This window comes from Panicum virgatum, chromosome 3N, assembly GCF_016808335.1.
Source record: "Panicum virgatum strain AP13 chromosome 3N, P.virgatum_v5, whole genome shotgun sequence".
In the NCBI taxonomy this organism is placed as follows: Eukaryota; Viridiplantae; Streptophyta; class Magnoliopsida; order Poales; family Poaceae; genus Panicum; species Panicum virgatum.
In genome coordinates, this window is record NC_053147.1 from 4,771,827 (window position 1) to 4,798,687 (window position 26,861).

The following is a 26,861-nucleotide window of genomic DNA, read 5'->3' on the forward strand; positions in this document are numbered from 1 at the left end:
TTATGTTGATGCTTAATGGAAATGAGGTTCGATATACATCGTGTCGAAAAACATTAAAATACAATAATATATACGCTATCATGCATTCTTCTCAAAACAATTATGACGTAGTACATCGAATAAAGGAATATAAAATGATGCGAACATTAGCTATATTTTTTTATGAAATAATGTGATAAACTGTCTAAAAAGATGCAAGTAATAAGATACAATGAAGTCCGCAGATAATGCCATAATGCCAACGAATCCATCTCCTCCACACCATGCTTCTTCGGTTGTTCCTCCTGCCATATTGGCCTCCACTACATCTAACCCTCTTTGGAGTTACTTTTTATTAGTATACCAATGCTCGACGTCGATGTCACATAAACTGTAGGACTTAACACTCCTCTCCTCTCTACCTCTATACTAGTATATATACTACCAAGGGTCCGAGGCCTCCAAACCCCCTACAATTGTTGTTGATGATGGATGAGGTTGAGAAAGAAGAAAAAAAAGAATTGGCGCCGTTAATGAGTAGTGCCAGCGAGCAAAGGTTCACATTTTAAGATAGAAAAAAGTCTAAATTACTCCCCTGGACTATAGCCAAAATTTGAATAACCCCATAAATTATAACTTGGTTCAATTTACCCCATAAACTATGCAATTAGTTTATTTTACCCTATAATACAATTTGTCCTTTTTGTTTCTCCATACACAAGTTGAATTCTAATTTCAATCTTTCAGGGTAGTAGTGTCATCACAATGCATATTAAAAAAATATTATAATTTTTTCATAGTTATTTTTCATTTAAGTTTGAACTCTAAAGATTAATTTATTATTAAATATCCTAATTTATCAATATATATGATAAAAATTATGATGTATTTTTCTAACATGTGTTATGATGTGTACTATCATCGTGTAAAATTCTAACTTAAAAATCCATCTATGCATGGAGAAATAAAAAAAGACAAATTTTATTAGGGGGTAATTTGAACCAAAGGGTATAGTTTATAGAGAGTAAAATGAAACAAACCATAGTTTAGGGGATTATCCAGACTTTAGCTATAGTTTAAAAGAGTAATTTAGACTTTTTCGTTTAAGATACCATATATTGATATTTAGCAAATGTTTTTTTAATAATTTATCTTATTGAAAATTCTAGTTTAATTAGTAGGGGTGTAAACGTGTGACCCGGTCTTAGGTGCACATCCAATACTATTTAATTTAAATATTTGAACTTCTCTAAAATAGGATCCTATTTAAAAAAATAGTACAAATATTTAAACTAAAATATTTAGAAAATTTAGAAGTGCATCTAAAAATGACCGATTTGCACCATTATAATTTTGCATCGACGGACAATTTTGCGCGCAAAGGAGCGCCGACCGCGGAGTGCTGCGGGGGCGTTCCGGCAGCGGCAAACTGAAAATTTTGAAGCGAGCAAAACCCTCGTTTTCCTCCTTTCCGCTTTTGTCACCTCTCACGCTCCTCACATTGCCCTCGCGAAAACCTAGCACACACCGAACCCTCCCCCACCCCCGATTCCCCACCCACCGCAGCCGCCATGCCCGACCTCCCCTGCGACGGAGATGGCGTCTGCATGGTCTGCCGCGCCGCCGCCCCGCCCGAGGTCGAGCTCCTCCGATGCTCCACCTGCGCGACGCCATGGCACTCCCCCTGCCTCTCCGAGGTGCCCGCGCTCTCGGACGCCGCGAGCTGGAGCTGCCCCGATTGCGGCCCCTGCCGCCGCCGCCGCCCCCGCCCCCGTGGCAGGAGGCGAGCTCGTCGCCACCATCCGCGCCATCGAGGCTGACGCCACTCTCTCCGACCAAGAGAAGGCGCGGCGCCGCCAGGAGCTCCTCACCGGATCTGCAGCAGCCGAGGACCAGGACGACGGCGACGGCGCGGGGGACGACGTCCTCGACATAGTCGGCAGGAGCTTCAGCTGCTCCTTCTGCATGAAACTCCCCGATCGCCCCGTGACTGTGAGTACCTCTCCCTCCCTGCGCTACCATTCCCGAATCTGGTGTGTGTTCTTCTTCTTCCAGTCCGATCCGTTTGCTTCTCCATCCGCAGATGATGAGTAGTGCACGTTCCTCTTCTCTATTACCGGAACGTGGTGCTAATCGACTGTCTGTTTCTCCTACGTTTTGCGCTAATAACTCACCCTCTGCCAAAGTTTCTACCTGTTGAGATCATCAGCTTCATTTCATGCTCGTTCTGTGAATCTGTGTATGCATCCCTGTTCGATCAGTCGCGGTTTTCGGTGGTTGTTTTTCTTACAGATCGAACTCAAACCAATAAGCCGTGTTGTTTTGCTGGTTTAGGCGGTTTTGGCCTAGGCGAGTTGCATGCGCGGTTGATTCACCGTTTGGATCCATCGTATCAGGGACAGGGAGTTATACTCTGATCGGATGGGTGGTATTTTTTTTACCATCGCTGGGAAAAACGAGACAAGTTCTTGTTTAAACCAAGCGATTAATAAAAATTTGGAGTAGAGAGAAGAGAATCAGAGAAGGACATGGCAAACAGGGAACTATCTCTGTGCAGCGCTTCTGCTGTATCATCGATCTGTCGCTGTGATTTTACTCTCAGCTTGTAGTCCTGTTTAGATCTTTACCCGTAAACCCCTAAAGGTAAAAAAAATGTCACATCGAATGTTTCGACATATGTATGGAGTACTAAATGAAGTCTATTTATAAAACTTTTTACATGGATGGGCTGTAAATCGCGAGACGAATCTAATGAGCCTACTTAATCCATGATTTACAACAGTAATGCTACAGTTGTGTCAAGTATACCTGACTCATTTCTGAACAGGTGTATACATACGGTCTTACGTGTCCTCCACTTCTGTACTACGTGTTTGGGTTCCGTTTAATTAGAGAAATGCTAACACGCGTCATACGGATTCAAAACCAGGGACCACGAATCAAGGTACTCCCTCTGTTCCCAATTATCTGTCGCTGGAAAACTGGACTAGAAAACAATGCACCCTATATAGCAATGATTATCTCTAGGCCTTGTTTAGTTCCCACCCCATAAACCCCGTAAACACAAAAAAATATCACATCGAATATTTACAAAACTTTTTGCATAGATGGGCTGTAAATTGCGAGACGAATCTAATGAGCCTACTTAATCCATAATTTGCAACAGTGATGCTACAGTAACTGCCCGCTAATTATTGATTAATCATGAATTAATTAGCATCATTAGATTCGTCTCGCGATTTACAACCCATCTGTAAAAAAGTTTTGTAAATAGACTTCATTTAGTACTTCAAATTAACAAAATTTCATCATAATTTTTTTTTCAAAACATCTAAACTGGGCCTAGGACTTCTCACACTTACGCATGCAGCATAGTGCTTTGTCCTTTAAATAAATTAAAGAGGACACGCTATTGAAGGTACTTTCTCACAGTTTTGCATGTAGCATAGTGATTCTTAGTGGACAGCTCATGGTGCGGTACAGCTACGGGCTGATACGAGTTATGAGCTCGCTAGTAGGATGAATAGTGCTCGGCTGATAGAATGAAGAGTATTTTATGAGATGGAATAAATCGTAATAAGCCAGTTGATCACTATTCATTGGGCCAGCCGAATAAGCTCATAGCCAACGACAATTATTTCGGGACATGCTACTGTAGTTTCAACGACCTATAAATAGGGACGGAGGGAGTAAGTGGGAAGAGGTGTTCTGACCGCATTTCAAAATCATTTGAACCATTTATCCTCTCCGTCTCAACCCACGGTAGGTGCTCCTCAGGCCAGCGAGCGGCACCAGCGGCGGCGCGGCCAGATCCGGCGATGGCATGTCCCGATTCGGCGTTGGCGGGCCTAGATCCGGCGGTGTTGCGTGCGGCGGCGGGCGATGCCGCGATCGGCAGTGCTACGCGCCACGGCGGGGCGCAACTGCCGCCCACGGGGAAGCGCACGGCCGGAGGGCGCGACCGCGGACCGCGGGGAAGGCACAAGCAGATCTAGCGTCGCCGCGAGCACGACGGCCGGTGATGGACGAGGTAGCTCGGCAAGCGCGGCATCGATGGCCGCGAGAGAGCAGCCCCTGTACCAAGGGCCGGCGGCGGAGACTCGGGCGCGGGCGTCCCGCGCCGTGTGCTGGCGCCGGCCAAGGGCGCCGCCCGTAGGGTGGTCAAACCCGTCGACGCCGACTTGTACCGGGTGCCGCCGCCGGACAACTCCGTCGTTTGCCGCCGGCCAAGACGGATACGTTCCAGAGCGCGGCCGAGACGTGTACGTTCCAGAGCGGCTACGGGGGCGGGAGGACCTCGGCGGCGAGCACGGCTGCGGCACGCGGAGGACGAGGCCGGGGCGGCGGACGGCCGGTACGGGGGCGGCGGCGACCACCACCAGCACCTGCTGCTGGGGCAGCCCGTGGCGCAGCTCCATCACGTGCCGCAGCACAACCGCCGCGAGAAGCTACTGTTCCCGCCCGACACGGCCGGCAGTGCTGCGTGCCATGGCGGGGCGCGACCGCCGCTCGTGGGAAGCACGCGGCGGCGAGGCCGGACCCCGGGCTGCGGTGCGGCGCGCGGCCGCCGACGGGACGAGCGAAGGGAAGGCGGCTGCGTCCAGGACGGGGTCGGCGACGAGACGCTCCAGCTCGGCATCGCCAGCTTCGCCAGCTCCTCGCCCGCCACCTCCGCACTCTGCACTCGTAGCTTGGTTTCGGTTCAATCTGGGCTGGGTCTTGTTGTTCTGTTTGCTCCGTTTTTGATTGGCTTGCTGTACCTTGCTTGTTCATCTGCACGTGGGATGGGTTCGGGCAGTGAGTCCGCGGCCACCTGGACTGCGCCCCGCTGATGGCCGGCGACGGGTCGTTCCGCCGCTGCGCCTCCTCCTCGACATCATGGGCGCGGCGCTCGCTCCCGTCTCGGCCTCCGCCGCGGAGCCGCTGCCGCATCTCTCCGTCCAAGGCGCCCCCATTGTCAATCACACCTCAGGACGCTCGCCTTCAGCCACCACCAGAAGTCCGTCGTCGTCGACGTCGTCAGCGAAGGCGGGCGTCGCCGAGTCGCCTGCTTCATCGGCGGGCTCGACCTCACCAACGGGCGCTACGACACGCCGGAGCGGCAGTGCAGCGCCGAGCTTGCCATGTCCGGTTCCAACCTCCGCAAGCTCGGCGAGCGGGCGGTACGGTGGTGCATGACAGGCAGCACGCCGGGGCCGCGCACCAGGACGACGAGGAGCTGTCCGGCGCATGCGCTCGGGCGCTACTCGCCATCGGCGGCGCTGGCGTTCCGGCCGCGCCGCGCTGTCTCCGGCGTGGCCTACCGTGCTGGCGGCTGCAAGACCGTAGCGCAATGCGAGCTGGCTTTCCGGGGGGCACCGCGGACAGCAGGACCCCGCGTTGCAGCAGGTACAACGCCGCCCTCGCGATGCCCTGAGAATGGGTTCCCGCAGTGCCGGGAACATCATGCTGCCCTGCTTTGCTTCTTCTTCCTCCTTGGCTAGAGCAACGAAGCTGATATTTTTTTCTGTTCTTTCTTTCTTGATATCTAGATCCAGTTTGCATATACCTTGATATGCGCATCTTTCTTGTAGAAGCATGTTGTTGACAAGCTAATATGTTCTTGTACAAGCATGTTCTTGAAAAGCTAATATGTTCTTGAGAAGCTTAACTCGGGCAGAGATTTTTCTTTTATTTTATAGAGATATGCTTGCTTATGATTTATATTGATTCTAAAATAAATATTATTTAGAATCTTGTTATCGAAATACAATATGTACCGGTACATGTGTGGCATGTTGATATTCTTTGACCATGTTTTAGAATTTCCTGGCAATTGTTTATCTCTTTCATCCATATAAATCAATGTGCCTAGGCTCAGGTATTGGTACGTAAAATGGTAAATGTGCTTAGATTTAGGTACCTGATGGTACCAACGAGCACATGGAGATATAAAAAATGGTATAGATATGATACAACAATTGATTTATAGGCAAGGTATCAGTATGTACCGGTACCATGTACGGGTACAGTTATATTTAAATAAAGTTTAGAATCCAAAAAAATGGCACCGAGTTTAGCACTTTACAACAATTGATTCTATGTTTAATTATATTTATTAACTAGAGCAGGAGCGTCATCTTCTCCAAACAGACTTAGTTGTTCAAAAAATCATTTAATAAAATATCACTTTGCAACGTCTAGTTTGTTCGAAATTCAAAATTTAGACGGTGGGATAATAGTTAATAAAGAAGCACAGCACATAGTACACACAGTTGCAGGGGGGGCAAAAAAATGATGGAAAACAAATTCATGGATTCCAAAGCAAAAAAACAGTACACATGCAACCACGCTTTTGCTCGGTGCTCGTGAACTTCAAGTGCATCCATCCTGACAATAACAGCAGCCACTGGCGGAGCTTAGTGTAATGCAAAGGGGTCATGGCCCCTCTTGACTATTGCAAATCTCCACTATATGAATAGTAAATCTGCTACTGTTCATAAAAAATTAACACAGCTGGCCCCCTGATTAGTTGTTGAAGCTCCGCCACTGGCAGCAGCCACAGTCCGGAATACAGAGAGAAAAAAATTGTAAATACATGAATACACTCATATGGGACAAAATGGCACACATCTCGAAACAGAATTTGTGGCTAGGATAACATCCTCACGTGTGGCCGGACCTAAAACAGAGTTTTCGGTATTTCCATTTCATTTTCCCAGACCACTCATGCATCTTTTATATGTTGGCTGGGGTCAATCTTGTTTTCCCCCCACATGCTCTACAGAATTTGTATTTACAACTAGAGGTGTTAATTAGTGACACATAGGTGCACCTCCAACCCTTTCTTAGTTCAAAATTTTGTAATACTTCTCCAAAATCAAACTTTATTTTAGAAAATTAGTACAACACTTTAAACTAAAGAGGGTTGGAGGTACACACCTAAGGATCACCAATTCGCACCTCTATTTACAACAGAATAAGAAGCTATTTTTTGTGCTGAACTGTTTATTACCTTCTGCAGTGCACATGTAATTCGTTAAAGAGCACAGCCGTTATTTCTTTTGCAAACATAAAGTCTATACGAATAGAGCATCATTGGGTTGATCGTCTGTCGCTCTGATTCCACGTTGCTTGATTGGATGTTGTTCATATATATTCCTTGCCTACAAGCCAGCTCGTGGTTTTACTCTCGCTTCAATGAAGTGCCACATATATATCTCCATTTCATTTTCTCATACAAACCATGCATCTTTATATATATACTGGCTTGGGCGAGTCTTGTTCTCCCTCCAACATATATGTAATTCTTTAGATTTTGTATTTATTACATCAGAGAATAAGAGCTACTTTTAATTTGTGGTTGAGCTGCTTACCTTCTGTAGCACATGTAATTCGTTAATGAGAACAGCAGAAGTCTCTATGAGCAGTCCTTGCCTCTTTTTAATTTTTTTGTACCATAGGTAAATTAGGTGGTTTGGTGCAATGCCTTGCCCCACCACCCACCTTATGAAAATGAGGTCTACAACGACATCATTCTAATAAATCTGGTTCTTATTCTTTTCATATCTCGTGTTGCAGTTACATAATTATGCTTTGGTGCTTAATGACAGTGATCTGGCAGTTTGGCGACATGTTGCTCAATTTGACCTTATAAGCTTGCCTATTTTGTTCATTGTTGTGGCCACTAGAACTAGTGCAAGGGTGCCTAGGGATGGTGTGCCTATTGCAGCAAAGGCTGCTGCCAGAGCACAGAAGAGAGATAATGACTTGCAAGGTATGTTTGCTTCCAGCTTTACTGTCTTAAACTCTACCCCCAATACATATCTTAAAGAGGTCATGGGAGACCTTGATATTGAAGGCAATGACTTAGATGCTCAGATCAATATTTTTAAAGCCGAGGAAATTATTAGAGCTGATTTAGCTAAAGCCAACTATAAGGCTTATTTAGATAAGATTAACAAAAAGAATGCTCCTCAGGGGGAGGAGGACATTAAGGACTTAGCTATGTCTCCTATTGATAATTCTTCCCGGTATGCTACGCCTTTGGATAATGGCCCACCATGTGGGGCTGCTAATTTCCTTAGTAAAACATGAAGATTTTGATGTGGAATGTGAGAGGGCTGGGTAAACCTACTAGAAGGAGACAGGTCCGGGAACACATTTTTTAGGAGAAAATTGATGTGGTGGGTTTACAAGAGACAGTTAAAGGGGACTTCTCTGATCAAGACCTGCAGGATTTGGCCGGTGGGCTTCATTTTACTTGGGTGTGGCTGCCTGCTAGAGGCCACTCGGGTGGCATTCTTCTGGGGGCTAGGGTGGATACTCTTGAGGTCGAGGCTCATGACCTTAGAGAGTTCAGTATTCAAATAGATCTAAGGAACAGGCTTACTAATTTTAGATGGAGTGTAGTGGTGGTTTATATGGTCCGGCCCAACATGATTTGTCTAGAAATGTTCTGGCTGAACTGGATGAGATCTATAATCAGAGGAATATTCCTATGATTATGGGAGGGGACTTCGACCTCATTAGAAAAGAAAGTGCAAAAAGCTCTGATCATTACCAGGGGAGAAGCCAGAAATTTTTGGCGTCGGGGTTCGATGCATTCGGCGCCGGGGTACACCACACATATGAACAGTACTAAATAGTGATTTCCCTTTGATTTTGACGAAATCCGTCGGGGTCCGACGACCCTGGTGCCACCATGCAGCTCCGCCCCTGATCATTATAATCACCTGTTAATTAATCAGTTTAATGACTTAATTGGAAACCACCAGCTAAGGGAAGTGACTAGAGTGGGATCTCAGTACACTTGGACCAATAAACAACATGTTCCTGTTCTTGTAAATCTGGATAGATTCTTGATGACTAGTGATTGGGAAGACAGATTCCCTCTCTGTTTAGCTTGGGGGCTAACAAGAGTGGGATCCGATCATTCCCCCATCATTCTTGACTCTGGTGAGCATGGTGTACCTAGACCAAGATATTTCTTCTTTGAGAAACAGTGGTTGCTAAAACCAAACTTCCAGACCATGGTGGCTGAAAAATGAGGGGCAAGCCAACTGAGGAGACCAATGGGTTGCTACTCTGTTACCTGTTGGCAAGGGAGCCTTGGTTTCATGAGGCAGCACCTGAAAGGGTGGAATCTCCAACAGATTGGTGAACAAATGAAGATGAGGGGTATTCTGCTGCAGCAGCTAGTAGATATTGATAGTTTAGCTGATTCTAGGGAGTTGCTAGCAGATGAGTGGCAAAAGAGATATGATATAGAAAATGAGCTAGAGAATATTTACCACATGGAGGCCATCTATTGGCAGCAACGTGGGAGTCACCTCTGGATTTTGGAAGGAGATGCCAACACCTAGTTCTTTCACCAACATGCCAATGGTAGACGCCGTAAGAACACCATCGTTGCCTTGGATACTGACCTAGGTAAGGTGCAGAGCCAGGATGACATTATGAGGCATGTTACTGATTTCTATAAAAATCTTTTTGGTTCTAAATTGTCGGATACCACAATTAGGGACACCCTAATTGGGGTACTAAAATCACTCTGAAAAACACAAACACGTGTTAAGGCAACTGGGCCCACGGAAGCCCGCGGCCTCCTTCCAATTTGGAAGAAAGGAAAGGACTCAAAGAAGCCCAGCATGCGGCCCATTCGCACCCCTCTCGGGCCCACGGGACGATCTCCGCCTTGCTCGAGGGCTCCCATCGGGACCCTCGACTGCGCCCCGCATCTCCGCCTCGCTCGAAGGTAGCGAATCTACTGTCGAGTGGGCAAACCATCTCCACCTCGCTCGAGGGTAGCGAACCTCCCTTGAGCAGGTAACCCATCTCCGCCTCGCTCGAGGCCACCCCTTGGCGTAAGGGACAAACAGCCCCGCCGCTCAACCGCCCGCCGTACGAAGGCATTGAAAACCAACCACTCCTCCACAGTGCTCAGGACAGATGGCGTCAAGCCGCCATTCCTCACAGTGGCTGTGACCGGAGTCCCATCCGCCAACTCCGGTCACTGCTTCGCCATCCCGGACTCTGTGGCAGCACTGTGGGACCTACGACGCGGGACGCAGCGTGCTCGGCACTGCTCCTCGCACTATTCTGCCAACTCCGACCGACCGGACTCCACCTCATCACACGTATGGCCCCGGACCCACCTCCTGCTTGGGAAGGTGTCCGGCGACGCCACGTGCCCCTCCAAGAGGGACACACAGCACACGCAGCTGGACCTCCTGAGGGACACACAACACACGCAGCTGGACCCCCTTGAGGGGTTCGGGACCTCCACGTGTCCCCCGAACCTCCTGATGTGCACGCTAGCACTCCGTCCTGGGGGTCCGGGACCGCCGCGTGCCCCGCCACCGCTGGAGCACACAGGGCCCTGACCTGCAGGACCCACGGAACGCCACGTCTGGAGGACTGAACATCCTACAGCGACGACCACGCCGCCTGCTGGGGTTGACAGGAGGCCGGCGCGATCTCCGCGAGGCCAAGGACGACGCCCAGGACGACCACCATGCCCCATGCCATGCCCCACAGTGTAATTTTTATAGTGTTCGACCACTGCACCCCCGCGATTTGGGGGAAGACGATGACTTCCACGTTCCCCCACTCATGTACACCGCCCCTCCTTGTGACTATAAAAGGAGGAGGCGGGCTTTCTTTAAAGGGGGACGTTTTGGACATCAACAACCACGGTCACCCACACTCGCGATCATTCTCAGCACCACTGAGCTCTCACCTCAACTGACTCCTCTTCTAGTGGAGACTTGGGAGCCTCCCTCCCTCTCTCGCCTCGCTTGTACCCCCTACTACAAGCACTCCGGGTGCAAGATAATACAGTGCCCTCGCACACCCTCTTGCTGGACGTACGGTCCCATGGCCGGAACCAGGATAAACCCGTGCGTTACTGTGTTGCCTCTTGCATTAACATCTGGGATGAGGAAACACGCGGCATTTACTAGTTGGGATCCGGACCCCCGGGTCAGGACACCGACATAAACCAACATGCAACATGAGATTGGTTGATTCCTTTTGGCATGGTAGGCAGAACCTCTCCGCAAACATGCTAGACGCCTTGATTAGACCCTTTACGGAGTTGGAGGTAAAACATGTTGTGGATGAGATGAAGAGCAATTCGGCACCAGGCCCCAATGGCTTTGGGGTCCAGTTCTTCAAAACTTTCTGGTCAGTGATCACGGGTGATCTATTGGCCATGTTTGATGATTTTTACAAAGGAGCGCTAGATATTAAGAGGCTTAATTATGGTGTCATTACACTTGTGCCAAAAGTGAAGGAAGCAAACAACATTAGACAATATCGCCCTATCGTTCTTCTGAATGTGGACTTCAAGGTGTTTGCCAAAGTTCTGAATAATAGGTTCACTCCCATTGCCGAGGAGGTGATTGGGGGTAATCAGTCTGGGTTCATAAAAGGGAGGAACATCCTAGAGGGGGTGGTGATTCTCCATGAGGTTATCCATGAGCTAAAGACTTCTAAGAAGAAAGGATTAATAATGAAAATTGATTTTGAGAAGGCTTATGACAATGTTAGATGGAATTTTTTGGAAGAAGTAATGGCCGGGAAAGTGCTCCCTGTTGCGTGGATCGGGTGGATCATGCAGACAGTGCAAGGGGGGGAAAGTCTGTGTGAATGTTAATGGACATCACGGTCCCTACTTTAGAACTTACCAGGGGCTGCGCCAAGGGGACCCGCTCTCCCCAATCCTCTTTAACCTAGTGGCCGATGACCTCAATGCTTTTTTGGACAAGGCAGTGCAGAAACAGAGACTGGTAGGGGTGGTTCCGCACTTGATCCATGGGGGGATCTCACATATTTAGTATGCGGATGACACCGTCATTATGATAGTCGGCTCTGATCAGTCTATTCTAAACCTCAAACTTATCTTGTACTATTTTGAATGGCTCTCAGGTCTGAAGATCAACTTCCATAAGAGTGAGGTGTTTGTTTTTGGAGCTGATCAGTCTGAAAAAAGAGCGGATGGCTAATATGCTGAATTGCAAACTAGGGTGCCTGCCAATGAAATATCTGGGGATTCCTCTCTCGGATAACAGATTGGGTAGGTTGGCCTTTGCTGGCCTGAAAGAGAAAATGGGCAGAAGGTTGGATCAATGGAAAGGCAAGCATCTTTCTTCTGGTGGGAATCTGGTCCTAACAAATGCATGCCTAACCAGCCTACCTATCTTCACTATGGGTTTTTACCTTCTCCCAAAAAGCTCCCATGGAGGGATGGACTCTGTGAGAGGTAAGTTCTTTTGGCAAGGGGCACGGGAAGAATTCAAATATCACATGGCAAAGTGGGACACTCTTAGTAGACCTAAGGACCAAGGCGGTCTTGGCATCATTAACACACAAATTATGAATGAGTGTTTATTGGTGAAGTGGATTCGGAAAATTTCCAAGGGAAGCAATGATACCTGGTACAAGCTGTTAGAGGCTAAATACATGAGCAATGGGAATTTTTTCAGTTCCAAGTGCAAGGGTACCTCACAGTTTTGGCAAGGGCTTCACAAAGTCAAGCACCTTTTTAAATGGGGAGCCATGCATAAAGTGGGTGACGGGTCCCTCACTTTCTTTTGGGGGGATACTTGGCTAGGTCAGCTTTCTTTAAAACTCTATTCCCCGAACTATTCAGACTTTGTGAAGACCCCACTGTCCTGGTCTCTGACTGCTTCGCTAATGGTGATTGGTGTGTTAACTTTTGGCAAAGTTTGACTCCAAAGGAGAATGTAAACTGAAAGGAGCTTCTTAGCCTCTTACAGAATGTTGTGTTCGTCAAGGATTCACGAGATGATGTTACCTGGGCTTTAGATGGTTCAAAATCCTTCACAACTAAATCGCTATACAGGTTCTTAACACACAGGGGAGTGTGCATCCCAGCGTCGGAAGATGTTTGGAAATCTAAGCTCCCACTGAAGATCAAGATTTTTATGTGGCAATTAAAACACAACAAACTGCAGGTTGCTGCTTCTCTTAAAAAAAGAGGCTGGAAAGGGGATGTTCATTGCTGTTTATGCGGCAAGGTTGAGTCCACTAATCACGTTTTCTTTGGGTGCTCTCTCTCGAGGTTTGCATGGTGCTGTCTCAGAGACGCTTTTGGTTGGGCGGGTTGTCCTACCAATTTTAGTGATTTGATGGATGCTAATGTTACTACTAGGCTAATGCTTACTAATCATTTGAAGATTTTTGCTTTTACTGGCATCGCCTGGGCTATCTGGCGCTCCAGGAACAAAATGGCGATGGAGCTGTGCTTTCCAAAAAACCCTTTAGATGTGATCCGTTCAGGTGTTGCCTTTGTGCAGAGATGGCGGCCGCTGCTGGAAGAAGCTGATCAAACGGCGATCACAAGCTTAGGTGAGAAGATGAAGACTTGGTTACATAACTTCACGCCAAGCAAAGTAGCTGTCTCGGATATTATGGGGCTTTGAGTGTTTTTCTTCCTAGACTTAGCCTCTATGTTGAGTACTTGCATCTGTTAGATGGGTAACCCCCATAAGTCTGTACTGAACCTTTTATACGCTTTCAAGAAAAGCAGATTTATCTCCTTTCAAAAAAAAATTTCTCTGTTCACTGCAATGAGCAAGTATAAACAATTTTGAATGGTTTGCTGTGAGTTGGATGATCGAGCTTGATAAAATTTAGTTGCTAGATACTTCAGCATTTAAGTGTAGATGATCAATCAATGCTATAATGACATAAACAGGTCAGCTCCCCCTCCTTATACCCTATTAGTTTCATATTTCCACATGTGACCATGTATTTTTCATATTCTGGCTATGTCCATCTTGTTCTATCATTGATTGATCGTCGATATGAAAGTTGGCAGACAAATGTTGTCAAACAAATAGCTATCCAAAATATGGATATCCGGAGCCTATATATTTATGCAATTAGCATTTTCTGCTTTTTTTTAAATGGAACTGGCAGGAGAGATGCCTGTTGTATTAATAAGGAGAGAGTAAAGCCAAGAGGCTACAAAACTGGAAGAAAATATTTTACAAACAACTTTACAAAGAGAGCCCGCATTCACACTCTCTAGAAAAAACTCAAACTCTACCAATTAGGCATGCCAGGTGATTCGCCCCTGCCAAAATCCAAGCCGAAATCTCTCCCTTAATCTTCTGTCACTGCAAATGAAGGCACTTCTGTACCGTTGAAGATACGTGCATTACGCTCATTCAAGATCTCCCAGCATACGAGAATGACAAGAGATTTTAAACCCTTGTGCGAAACTCGTCTTGTCGGAGCCATTTCCGACCACCATTCATGGACCGAGTTTGTGTGTTTCCAATTTGTCGGGTGTAGGGACGGCTCCCCAAGCCAAGAGGATAGGACGACCCAAATGCGGCTGGTGAACCTGCATTCGACAAAAAAAGGTGATTTCCTGTCTCCAGACACCTACGACAAAGTGAATAGGTTGGGTTATGTGGCCAGCCCCTCGCGCTCAACCTGTCCGCCGTCCAAATTCTATCTTGAACCGCTAGCCAGCTAAAGAATTTACATTTTGGGGGTGCCCAGACCGTCCAAATGATTTGGTTGAAGTTGGTGCTCATTGCCCCAAGAAACTGTGTGCGGTAGGCGGAACTTGATGAAAATTGGCCCGACTAAGTGAATTTCCAGTAGATTTCATCTTGGATGTGTGGTGTGAGGTTCACTTGTTGGACTTTCCAAAGCTGTACAAATTCTGTAATGAGCTGCACGGAGAAGGATGGGTGTAGCATGTCCAAATCCTTTATCCAAGTATTTCTAACTAGTGCTTCATGTAGCGTTCTGTTTTTTCTCTTCGAGATAGTGTATACTGATGGTGCCAGATCCCTTGGGCGCATGCCCTGCATCCAAGCACTGTTCCAAAAGGCAATTTTCCTCCCATTCCCAATTTTGATTATAGTTGCTGCGGTGAACAGATGCTTATCTGTTTCATTACAAGGAAGCTTGCTGCCGACCCAAGGCTTGCCCTCAGGATTCCAATCGCGCCAAAGCCATCGAAGATGGAGAGCTCTCGCAAATTTTCCGAGGTGCAGGATGCCTAAGCCTCCATTTTCCTTCGACCGTGCAGCTCTTGTCCAATTTACCTTGCACTTGGCCCCTGTAATTCTGTCTATGCCGGCCTATAGAAATTGCTTGCGCCTTGTGTCAATATCTTGTAAGGTTGCCTTTGGTGCTCATAAAGCCATCAGGAAGTAAATAACTTGTGAAGTGAGGACGTACTTGATGAGAGTTAGCCTTCCAGCATAGTTCAAGTTTCTGCCATCCCAACTGTTAAGCTTTGCCACCGTTTTGTCGACAAGAGGTTGGAAATCAACCCTCCGCAAGCGAACAGTGGTCAAAGGGAGGCCCAAGTACTTGATTGGAAAGTGGGTGCGCTTTGCAGGCAAGTCTGCTAGCACTTGTCTCAAATTTACACTATTGCAATGTAGGGGCACCACTGTAGATTTCTGAAAATTTGTCTTCAATCCAGTTGCTTCTCCTAACAAAGTCAGCAACTCTGCAAGGGAGGATACTTCCCTTTTGACTGGCGCCAGGAAAAGTGCGGCATCATCCGCATACAAGGAGACTCGGATTCCTGGTGCACAGCCTCTTACTTTGCTGAAAATCCCCCTTTCCATTGCCAAGTTGGGGAGCTTTTGCAAGAGATCAATAGCAATGACGAATAAAAGTGGTGAGAGGGGCTTGCCTTGACGCAGGCCACGGCCATGCTGAATCGGCCGGGTTGGAACTCCGTTGAGCAGGATTCGTGAGCATGATGTTGAGAGGAGGCGTGCAATCATTTCCCTCCATCTACCAGGGAAAACCTAGTTTCTGTAACAAGGTGAGCAGATAGTCCCATCGTACGGAGTCGAAAGCTTTGGCAATATCAAGCTTGAAGAAGAGGGTTGGGTTTCGGTTTCTATGAAAACATCTTGCCATATTTCTTACTGCTAGGTAGTTATCATGGATACTTCTTTTCTTGATAAAGGCACTTTGATTCGTTGAGATGATACTATTCATGAAAGGGATAAGGTGCAGAGCAAGTGCCTTTGTGATTATCTTGATAAAGGAATGAATCAAGCTGATTGGTCGGAAGTCTGTTATAGCAGCTGCACCCTCTTTTTTTGGCAGCAGAACAATGTTGGCAGAGTCGATAATGTTAGACTATATGGATCGTCTAGGCATAGATCAGTGGGTGCTACTCTATTAACTTGCATGAATCGAGTACAAAGGAGAGACTTTGGTCCTAGTGTACGAGAACTAGATAGAGAGGGGGAAGATGCGCATACCAGAAGCTTTGGCGTTGTTGGCCATCGGGATGCTGTGGTCGGCGTCGAAGAGCTCGGTGTAGTGGTGGTTGACGGCGCAGGGACGACGACGTCGCATTGCAGGGACGGCGTCAAGGTGGTCGGGCTGGAGTCGTGGACGAGGGACGCCGGTGTGGTGATGCAGAGGCGGCGGGACGGCGAGGTTGACGGCGCTTCCCGTCGCTTCAGCGCCCTCGCAGATCGGATCGCGAAATATTGGTGGGTTTAGAGGACACGGCGAACCTTGGCATGTGTGCCTCCGGCCCCCACCCTTGCTTTTATTTTGGCGCTGCGCGACGGGGGCCGTCAATCATGAGTTGATTGAGCGCCCCCGATCAGGGCGCGAGATTTGGGGATTGACCAACCGTTGGGCGGGGCAGGAGATCAATACTAACAGATAATTTGTAGGCTGGAGCATCTGAGAGAGTGAAAAGAGTTTGCAGCAGCGATGATGCCGCCTTTTATGATGTCCCAACACGACTTTAGGAAGGCGCCTGTGAAACCATCCGGTGCGGGTGCTTTGTCAGATGGCATATGGTTGATTGCATTTTTTAACTCCTCTTCCGTGAAAGGTGTGTTCAAACCTCCCAAATCATGCTGCGTGATGTCGATGGTGTCCCAATTCAAATCAGTGGATCGATGAGTTGGTCGTCCCATTATTTGGCCGAAGTGCATTTGGGCCACCTCTACCTTCTCATCATGTGCAACCGCCCAGCCTCTCCCATTTTGCAGTCTTTGTATAAAGTTTTTCCTTCTTCTTGCATTTACCCTCCTATGGAAAAATCTTGTGTTGGCATCACCAAGTTTGAGATTTGTTAGCCTTGATACTTGCTTTTTCCGAGCTCTTTCGACTGCCGCTAGTCCCAAGACTCGGACCTTCAATTTCTTTCTCTGCTGTAACTCTTCCTCAGACAGTTGGCGGTGTTCTTGTGCTAGGTCGAGCCTTAGAATAATCTCAAGAGCCATATGCAGCTATAGCTTGGCGTCTGAAATAATCGAGTTACTCCATTTCCTCAGGGCTTTAGCTGTTTCCCCTAATTTGTGATATAGTATATGAAAAGGCTCATAGTAGCCTGAATTACTTTCCCATGCCGCTGCCACCGTTTCGCGGAAGCCCGGCAATTTGGTCCAAAAATTCTCAAACTTGAAAGAGCGTGGCCGGCGTGGACCGCTTTGGTTGGAGAGGAGAATTGGACAGTGATCTGCAAGTGAAGTGGACAGAGCGTGTAGTACATGCGTGCCGAAAGCTGTATCCCACTCAGCATTGCAGAAAACATGATCTACCTTTGCCAAGGTGGGATTTGTCCTCTCATTGCTCCAAGTAAACTTGCGATTTTGTAGGCTGATTTCTTCAAGTCCACACTCATCAAGCGTGTCACGGAACTGTCTCATGAGCCTGCGGTTTAACAAGCGGTTTTTCTTTTCACTTGCCTTCGAGATCAGATTGAAGTCTCCCAGGATTAGCCATTGAACTCCTACTGGTTTAGCGTTGGTTAGCTCCTGAAGAAAAGCCTGCTTCCTTGTACATCTAGATGGCCCATATACAATAGTGAGGAGGAAGGAATTTGCATTCTCCCGCAGCTTGACCGTAGCAGAGATAAGGAAATCCCCAATGACAATATCACATAAGTCAACGAAGTTATCATTCCAAAGCAGCAGTATCCCACCACGTGTGCCATTAGGGCCGCTTGCAGGTTTGGAGATGAAGTTGTTGCATTGAGTCGATGACCTCCCAGATAGGAGGCTGTGAACTGATCAATAGTGCTCAGTTTTGTTTCCTGAAAACATGCAATGTGGCAGAGAGTAGAAGCTACTGTCTCATGCAGGGGCGGAGCCAGGATGGTGATTTTTTCATTGTGGGGGGTGGCAACCATACAAATTTATATAAAAATTTAATCAAAATTTAAATTTGTAGTGTAAATTTGGGGATCATGGGGGCAGGCCCCTGCCCGCCCCTGTCTCCGCCCCTGGTCTCATGCACCGTGTCGTGGCGTGCTGGGCTGTTCAGGCCTCTAACATTAATGTCTAAATTTGGTGCTTGTAACATGCATGTAAACTTAGTTATATATGCAGGAGCTTTATTTGGTTATGTTTTCTGCTGATTTGATGCTACGTACTCCATGTGTTCTGTGTTGGCACTCCCTCACACACACAACACCCTCTTGCTTGCAGGTGGAGGAAGAAGATGAGAGAAAGAAAAAGGACTCAGGAAGAGCACACGAAGTGGAGCTGCTTAATCTGTGAGCTGCAGCTGCTCTCTCCTTTTATAGACACAAATAGTCAAGGTCAGCATTTACAAGGTAAGACGCTATAGTGTTATGCAGCCTCTACTACTACTAGCTACTGCTGCTACTACTAGTCACTACTGCTACCATGCTGCCAACTGCAGCTGCTACTATACACAATAGTGTTTGCCGCCCAACATTGAAGAGGCAGCCTTGACTGAGCAGGAGCAAGAGCCCCTACCAGTGTAGAACCTAGATAAGCTAGAGCATGGGTAATTATCTAACAATTCTTTCTCTAATTGCACTACTCTTGCTTGATCTCCTCAACTCCAATCTTGGTCCTCAACTCTGTAAGTCGAACGCGCCCAAGTGGCTTGGTGAGGATGTCCCCGAGCTGTCGAGCTATCTCGACATACTCGAGCTTGATCTGTCCACCGTCGACGCAATCACGAATGAAGTGATACTTGGTGTCAATGTGCTTGCTCCGGTCGTGGTGGACGGGTTCTTTGCTAAGGCGATGGCAGACTGGTTGTCCACCATCAGGACGGGTGCCCGAGCTTCTTCTCCGGTGAGCTCTGCCAGCAGCCGCCCCAACCAAACTCCCTGGCAACATGCCGCCGCCGCCGCAATGTACTCTACCTCGCAAGTACTCAGCGTAACAACCTTTTGTTTCATCGATTGCCAGGAGATCGGGCACGCTCCAAGGAAGAAGAGCACACCAGTCGTGCTCCTTCGTCCATCAACGTCACCCGCCATGTCGTTGTCGCTGAACCCAATCAGCTCCAGCTCTCCTCTGCTCCTCCTTGGGTAGACGAGCCCGTAGTTGCGCGTCCCTGCCACATAGCGGAGCAGATGCTTGACCGCGGTGAGGTGATCCTCCCGCGGCTCCTCCATGAACCGGCTCACGTACCCCACGGCAAACCCAATGTCCGGCCGCGTGTGCGTGAGGTAACGCAGTGCGCTGACGATGCTCCGGTAGCTCGTGGCGTCCACCAAGGGGGCAGTGTTGTCCTTTGATAGCTTCACCTCCTCCTCCTCCATGGGCATCTGGCACGCCCTACACTCGCCCAATCCGCTCCGCTCCAGCAGCTTCCTCGCGTAGGCGCTCTAGCGGAGCGTGATGGCATTCCCGGTCTGCTCCACCTCAATGCCGAGGTAGTAGGTGAGCAGACCGAGGTCTGACATGCGGAACATCGACTTCATCTTCTCCTTGAACGCGTCGATGTCCCGCTGCTTAGCTCCAGTGACGATGAGGTCGTCGACGTACACGCCGACGATCACCAGGCCTCCCTTCGACCGCCGTGTGTAGAGGGCGTGCTCAGTGGCGCACTTGGTGAAGCCGAGCGACGCGAGGCTGGCGTCGAGCTTGATGTTCCACGCGCACGGTGCCTGACGCAGCCCGTACAGGGCCTTGCGCAGGCGGAGCACCCTGTGCTCCTCGTCGGCGATGACAAATCCCGGCGGCTGCTGCACGTACACCTCCTTGGCGAGCTCTCCGTTGAGAAATGCCGATTTCACGTCCAGGTGAAGGACCTTCCAGCACCTCACCGCCGCCAGCGCCAACAGCAAGCGCACGGACTCCATGCGCGCCACCGGCGCAAAGACTTCCTCGAAGTCGATGCCCTCACGCTGCACGAATCCATTGGCGACGAGCCGCACCTTGTGCCGCACCACCTCGCCGCGCTCGTTCCGCTTCACCTTGAACACCCACTTGAGCCCAATTGGCCGGCAACCGGCCGGTGGATCCACCAGCTCCCACGTGCGGTTCTCCTCCACCGCCGCCATCTCCTCCAGCATCGCCGTCCGCCAGCGTGCCTCCTGTTTTGCTGTGGCAAAGTTTGGTGGCTCCTCTTCGCTGCCCAGATGCAGCTCGAGGTCGTCCAGCACATGGGCTGCCTGCCCGGGCGGACTCCCTATGCCAACGATGTCATCCACCAGACGGAATCGGAGTGGCTCGCCGGAGTAATCGGCGTCGATGTTCGGGGAGGCGCTCGGCGGAGGCGTGACGAAGTGAATCGACGAAACGGTGCTCGTTGTGGCGGAGATCGGAGTCCCCTGCCCTGCGGTCGAGGGTGTCCCCTGCGCCTCGCTCGAGGGTGCCCCTTGCGCCTTGCTCGAGGGTGCCCCCTGCGCCTTGCTCGAGGGTGTCCCTTCCATTTCGCTCGAGGGTGTCCCTTCCGCCTCACTCGAGGGTGTCCCTTGTGCCTTGCTCGAGGGTGCCCCCTGCGCCTTGCTAGAGGGTGTCCCTTCCGCTTCGCTCGAGGGTGTCACTTCCGCCTCGCTCGAGGGTGTCCCTTGCGCCTTGATCGAGGGTGCCCCCTACGCCTTGCTCGAGGGTGTCCCTTCCGCTTCGCCATGAGCCAGCTCCCCCGCACCGGAGTACGCCATGTACTGGATGGTGAAGGAGCTGCTCAGGCCTCTTGGCATCGCTTCCCCATCGTCGAACTCCCAGCCCCAGTACGCCGCCTCGTCGAAGACGACGTCGCGGGACACGACCACCTTGCTACTGGCCGGGTCATAGAGCCGATAAGCCTTGCTCCCGCGTTCGTACCCTAGGAAAACCATGGGAGTGCTCCTGTCTTCCAGCTTGGCGAGGTTGGGCTTCGTCTTCTTCACGTGCCCGATGCAGCCGAATGTCCTGAGGAAGGACACATCCGGCTTCCTCCCGTGCCAAGCCTCGAATGGTGTCGTGTCCTTTAGGCTCTTGGTGGGAGCGCGGTTCAGGATGAACATCGCCGTGCTCACTGCCTCGCCCTAGAATGCCGCCAGCATCTTCTTGGCCTTCAGCATGCTCCTAGCCATGCCGACCACCGTCTGATTCCTCCTCTCCACGACGCCGTTCTGCTGCGGCGAGTACGGCGCCGTGAGGTGGCGTTCAATGCCCTGTCCCGCGCAGTAGAGGCCAAACTCGACCGAGGTGAACTCGCCGCCGCTATCCGTCCGCAGCACGCGTAGCTTCTTCCCTACCTCCGTCTCCACCTGCGTCTGGAACTCCTTGATCGCCGCCGGTGCCTCATCCTTGCTCGACAGGAGGTGCAGCCACATGAAGCGGCTGCAATCATCCACCAGGAGCAGGAAGTAGCACCGCCTGCCGTGCGTTGCCGGCGTGATTGGCCCGCAGAGGTCGCCGTGGACGAGCTCGAGGGTATCGCCAGCGTGGTAGCTCGCCTTCTTGGGGAACGGCAGCCTCCTCTGCTTCCCGGCAAGTCAGTTGTCGCACAGCTCGCCGGCATGCTCGATCAGTGGCAGCCCTTGCACCATGCCTTGCCGCGCCATCCTGGCCAGAGCATCGAAGCTCAAATGGCCGAAGCGCGCGTGCCAGTGCCACGCCGCATCGTCGCACCTTGCCGCCAAGCACACCGGGCGCGCAATGCGCAGCGCCAAGGTGTAGAGGCGATTCCTGCCGCGCTCGACCTTGGCGAGCAGCTTCCGCTCGCAGTCCCTGATCCGGAGCACGCCGCCGTCGATCAGCACTTGGCAGCCTCGCTCGTCGAGCTGGCCAATGCTGACGATGTTGCTCCGGAGCTTGGGGATGTAGTACACATCCGTCAGCGCCTTGTGCTCGCCATTCTTGCACTGGAACACGACCGTGCCGCGTCCCTGGATGTCGACACCGGAGTTGTCCCCAAACTTCATGGTGCCGACGACTCCGGTGTCGAGCTCGGCGAAGGCCGCGCGGTTTCCGGTCATGTGGTTGCTTGTGCCGGTGTCGAGGTACCACTGCTCCTCTACCTCCTCCTCTGCTCGCCCGAGGTTGACCCGCACGCGCGGCTCGTCGAGCTCGACGCGCCCGCCGCGGTCCTCTGCCTCGGTGTTGATGGCGCAGACCTGCGCCATGAGCAGCGCAGGCTCTTCCTCGTCATCCTGGGCGAGGTGCGCCCGCTCCTGGCGCCGTGGCTCCTTGCAGTCGCGGGCCCAGTGCCCGATCTTGCCGCAATTGCGGCAACGGTCCTTGTCAGTGGCACGATCTCCTCCGTCCTTGCCGGCCCCTTCCGCCTTCCGCCGTGGCTTGCCGCACTGCCTGCCGCGCGCGCCGCCTCCGCCGCCGCTACGCGAAACAGAGGAGCCCTCCCCATACTTCCTCTCGCGCAGGCGCGCTGCCCACTGCTCCTCCGTGAGCAGTAGCTGGCCGCCGGCGGTCGTGCGGGCAGGGGCCTCCGCGTGGTCCTCGACCGCCTTGAGCCGCCCGGTGACTTCCTCGATCGAGAGCGTGCTCATGTCGAGCAGCGTCTCGATCAAGAGCGGAATCTGCGCGAATTGCGGCGGCACGACACGGAGATACTTCGCCACCGCTTCCTCTTCGCCGATGTCGACGTCGACCTGTGCTAGCTGGCTCACCAGAGATGTGAACCGCAACGCGAAGTCCTCGAGGGCCTCGCCATCGCGGAATGCGATAGTCTCGTACTCCCGTCGGAGCTGCTGCGCCTTCGCCTTGCGCACGCGATCGCCGCCGAGCCGCATCATCTCCAGGCTCTCCCACGCCTCCTTGGCGGAGTCCTTGGCGCCGAGCGGGACGACGTACTCGGTTGGCACCGACTTGAGAATGGCCTCCATGGCCGACTGGTCGTCTTCTTCGTCAGCGGTGCCCACGGTCACCGCCGCCCACAGGCGCCTCGCCTTGAGCATCACCTTCATCAGCACCACCCACTCGGCGTAGTTCGTGCGAGTGAGCATGGGGTACTGCGCGCCGCCGACGTCCCGCACCGTCTTCACGACGTACGTCGTCTGGCGCCCACAGCCACGTTTCTGAGAACGTCCACGCCCATGCCCACGATCCAAGAAAGCCATGGCCACCAAGCTCGAACACTCAAGCTCTGATACCACTTGTTGGCACTCCCTCACACACAATACCCTCTTGCTTGCATGTGGAGGAAGAAGATGAGAGGAAGAAGAAGGACTCAGGAAGAGCACATGAAGTGAAGCTGCTTAATCTGTGAGCTGCAGCTGCTCTCTTCTTTTATAGACACAAGTAGTCAAGGTGAGCATTTACAAAGCAAGACGCTATAGTGTTATGCAGCCTCTACCACTACTAGCTACTGCTGCTACTACTAGTCACTACTGCTACCATGCTGCCAACTGCAGCTGCTACTATACACAATAGTGTTGACTGAACAGGAGCAAGAGCCCCTACCGGCGTAGAACCTAGACAAAATAGAGCATGGGTAATTATCTAACATTCTGAAATTATTGAGATGCTTTTATACTTGGTATTTATTTGTCTCTTTGTTCATCTAGTTGTATATTATTCTTACTTTGTATAGTTTACTTCTGGTGGCCTGTTACAATTTATTATGATACCGTTAAACATTTATTTTTGTTCCACTTCTAACCAGTGTTACGTAATTGTTTCTTCGACAGACACCATGTGGCCACAACTTCTGCTTGAAATGCTTCCAGAAGTGAATACATAGTGGAAAGAAGACGTGTGGCAAGTGTCGTGCACAGATCCCGTCAAAAATGGCACAGCAACCACGAATTAATTCAGCTTTAGTTGAAGCTATTCGCATGGCAAAAATTTCAAAGAAAGCTAGTTCTGATGGCTCAGCATTTCAATATCAATATATGCGGAACGATGACAGGCCTGATAAGGCATACAGAACTGAGAGGGCTAAGCGGGCTGGAAAAGCAAACGCTTCAAGTGGCCAGATCTTTGTGACAATTGCACCAGATCATTTTGGCCCCATTCTTGCAGAAAATGATCCCAAAAGGAACATTGGTGTTCGAGTTGGGGAAACATGGGCAGACCGACTTGAATGCAGGCAATGGGGTGCTCATTTTCCTCACATTGCTGGTATTGCTGGCCAGTCCACGCATGGTGCTCAGTCAGTAGCACTGTCAGGAGGCTACGAAGACGATGAAGACCACGGCGAGTGGTTCCTTTATACTGGAAGGTATGATAATTTGACCACTTGTCATACTTCTATTTGTTTTTCCTGACTTATCAACAATAGTTCACCTCATGAAATGTATGAAAAATGAAATATATTAATGCAGTGGTGGGAGAGATCTAAGCGGGAACAAGAGAACAAACAAGGAACAATCTTTTGATCAAAAGTTTGAGAAGATGAATGCGGCTTTGCTAATCAGTTGCATGAAGGGTTACCCGGTCCGGGTTGTGCGGTATGATTTATTTTTCCATCCATGCTTATACCTGAAACTGTATCGTTGTCCACCAAGCAAATTACGTTTTAAGATGATCTGCTGCTTCTGTATTTATTTACATATCATTTCTGTTTCTTGACATGGGGATATGCTTTTATCGGTATTATAAATTGGTCCCATATTAAGATCATTTGATGTACATCTGATTATCTAGTAATATATTCTTATACATAAATTTTGTCTTTCTACATTCTCTTAATAGGTCCCACAAAGAGAAGCGTTCTTCCTATGCTCCTGATTTTGGTGTGAGGTATGATGGAATTTATAGAATTGAGAAATGCTGGAGGAAGATTGGTATTCAGGTAATTTTATGCTCCTTGTATACTGATTCCAAAAGAACTTCGCGTACTTTTGCATTCTGCAGTTGCTTATCAGTTGCATTTTGCCATAGGGTAAGTTCAAAGTCTGCAGGTATCTTTTTGTACGCTGTGAAAACGAACCAGCTCCTTGGACCAGGTTTGACAAAATACATACCTTTTATCTTGTGATTAATGGACTATACACGATTTTATTTTAGAGAAAAAAATGGCACCATTCCACCGTACCTGACACTATTGGTATGGTTTTCAGTGATGATCACGGTGACCGTCCAAGACCACTGCCCAAGATTGCGGAGCTACAAGACGCAACTGATATAACAGAGAGAAAAGGACGTCCTTCATGGGACTATGATGTATGCGCATCTGTTCAATTCTTCTGCTTTCAGTATTACTGAACCATGTTTTGATGGGTTATATATTTACTGTTATAGGAGAAGGTTGGAAATGGATGGTTCCTCCTCCAATGAGCAGGAAGCCTGTTCTCACTGGGGTTCCTGAGTCTGACAAGCAGGTCCGGAGAAGAGCAAGGCGTACTCAGATGTCTGTGGCTGAAAGACTGCTGAAAGGTTATCTTTTCTTCCGTTATGTTTATTTATGCATGCCTTTAATTTCTGGTATTGACTATTGAGTTTGTAGCTTGCTTGAATTCAAGGTACCACTTCTCACAGAATTGTGTGTTTTCTGTTGACTTGTCCTGCAGAGTTTGCCTGTTCGATATGCCAGGAAGTGATTAAAGAACCACTCACTACTCCCTGTGCCCACAACTTTTGCAAGACTTGTTTGCTTGGGGCATATGATTCCCAGTCCTCTATGAGAGAGAGAAGCCGTGCCCACTCACTACTCAGATGTCTGTGGCTGAAAGACTGCTCAAAAGATTGTGAAGAAGTGTCCTTCCTGCCCAACTGACATCTGTGACTTCCTACTTTCCTAGTGAATCCACAGGTGGAATTAATTGAAATATATAAGTTTGTCCAAGCGTGCTAGCTAGAACCGGCAGAGTTTCTAATAACATGTTTTGTGATATTTTTTGCTGTCAGATCAACCGAGAGATGATGGCTCTGATCGAGACTTTGCAACAGAAGGCTGTTGAAGAAGGCGGTGATGATGCTAACGAATGCGCTGATAGTGACTCGAAGGAAAACGATTGTGGGTTGGCAGAGGAAGAGGACGATATCAGCTTGAACGAGGACGAGCAAGCTAGTGCTGAGGATAAGGTGACGGAGTGCCAAATCGGTAACTCATCAGATGTCAATGCTGACGGTTCTGCTGTCATAACCCTGGCTGAAATCAAGGAGGGGGATCAGCAGCCTAAGAAGCACAAAGGAGAAGCTGAGGAAGGAAAAGATGCTACGATCATGAACAAGACGAGTGCGGCACAAGTGGTGGACGGGTTAGTCGAAGAAGACGCTGTGGAAGAGATGAAGATCTCCAAGGAGGTTGATGACAACAACGAAAGCCAGCAGCCTCAGAAGCGCAAGGGAGAAGACGCTGACATTGGCGCAGATGGCACTAAAAGGATGAAGACCAGTGCTTCCATGGACGAGACTGCTGTGTGAGCGGCGGTACAGTCCAGCATATCAGGAAGAGTGGTGTGAGTGCTGATGTGTGTTAAGACTGGCGGCAGTCCGGCCTGTCGCAAGCAAGGGGCAGAAGCTGATGATAGCCGTGATAGAAGGACCCAAAACAGGTTGATGCTGGTTACTAAAGGTGTGGTAGAAAGAAGCAACCGCATGGAAGTCGCATCTCGTTGAAGACTTCTCTTTTTAATTATTAGCGGAATTTTATTTGGACATGGATGTTGGTTGGTTTCGTATTCTTGCAGGAACTGGATTGCGAATACCTGTATTGTGGTTTATCGAAGATGTCTAGCTAGAACATATGTAATAGTGTCTAGTTTTGAT

At 49.6% G+C, this 26,861-nt stretch overlaps 1 pseudogene; it reads left to right on the plus strand.

Moving 5' to 3' along the window:
* Window positions 1-1,550: 1,550 nt before the first annotated feature.
* LOC120663809 lies at window positions 1,551-26,839 on the plus strand (annotated as a pseudogene).
* Window positions 26,840-26,861: the final 22 nt, after the last annotated feature.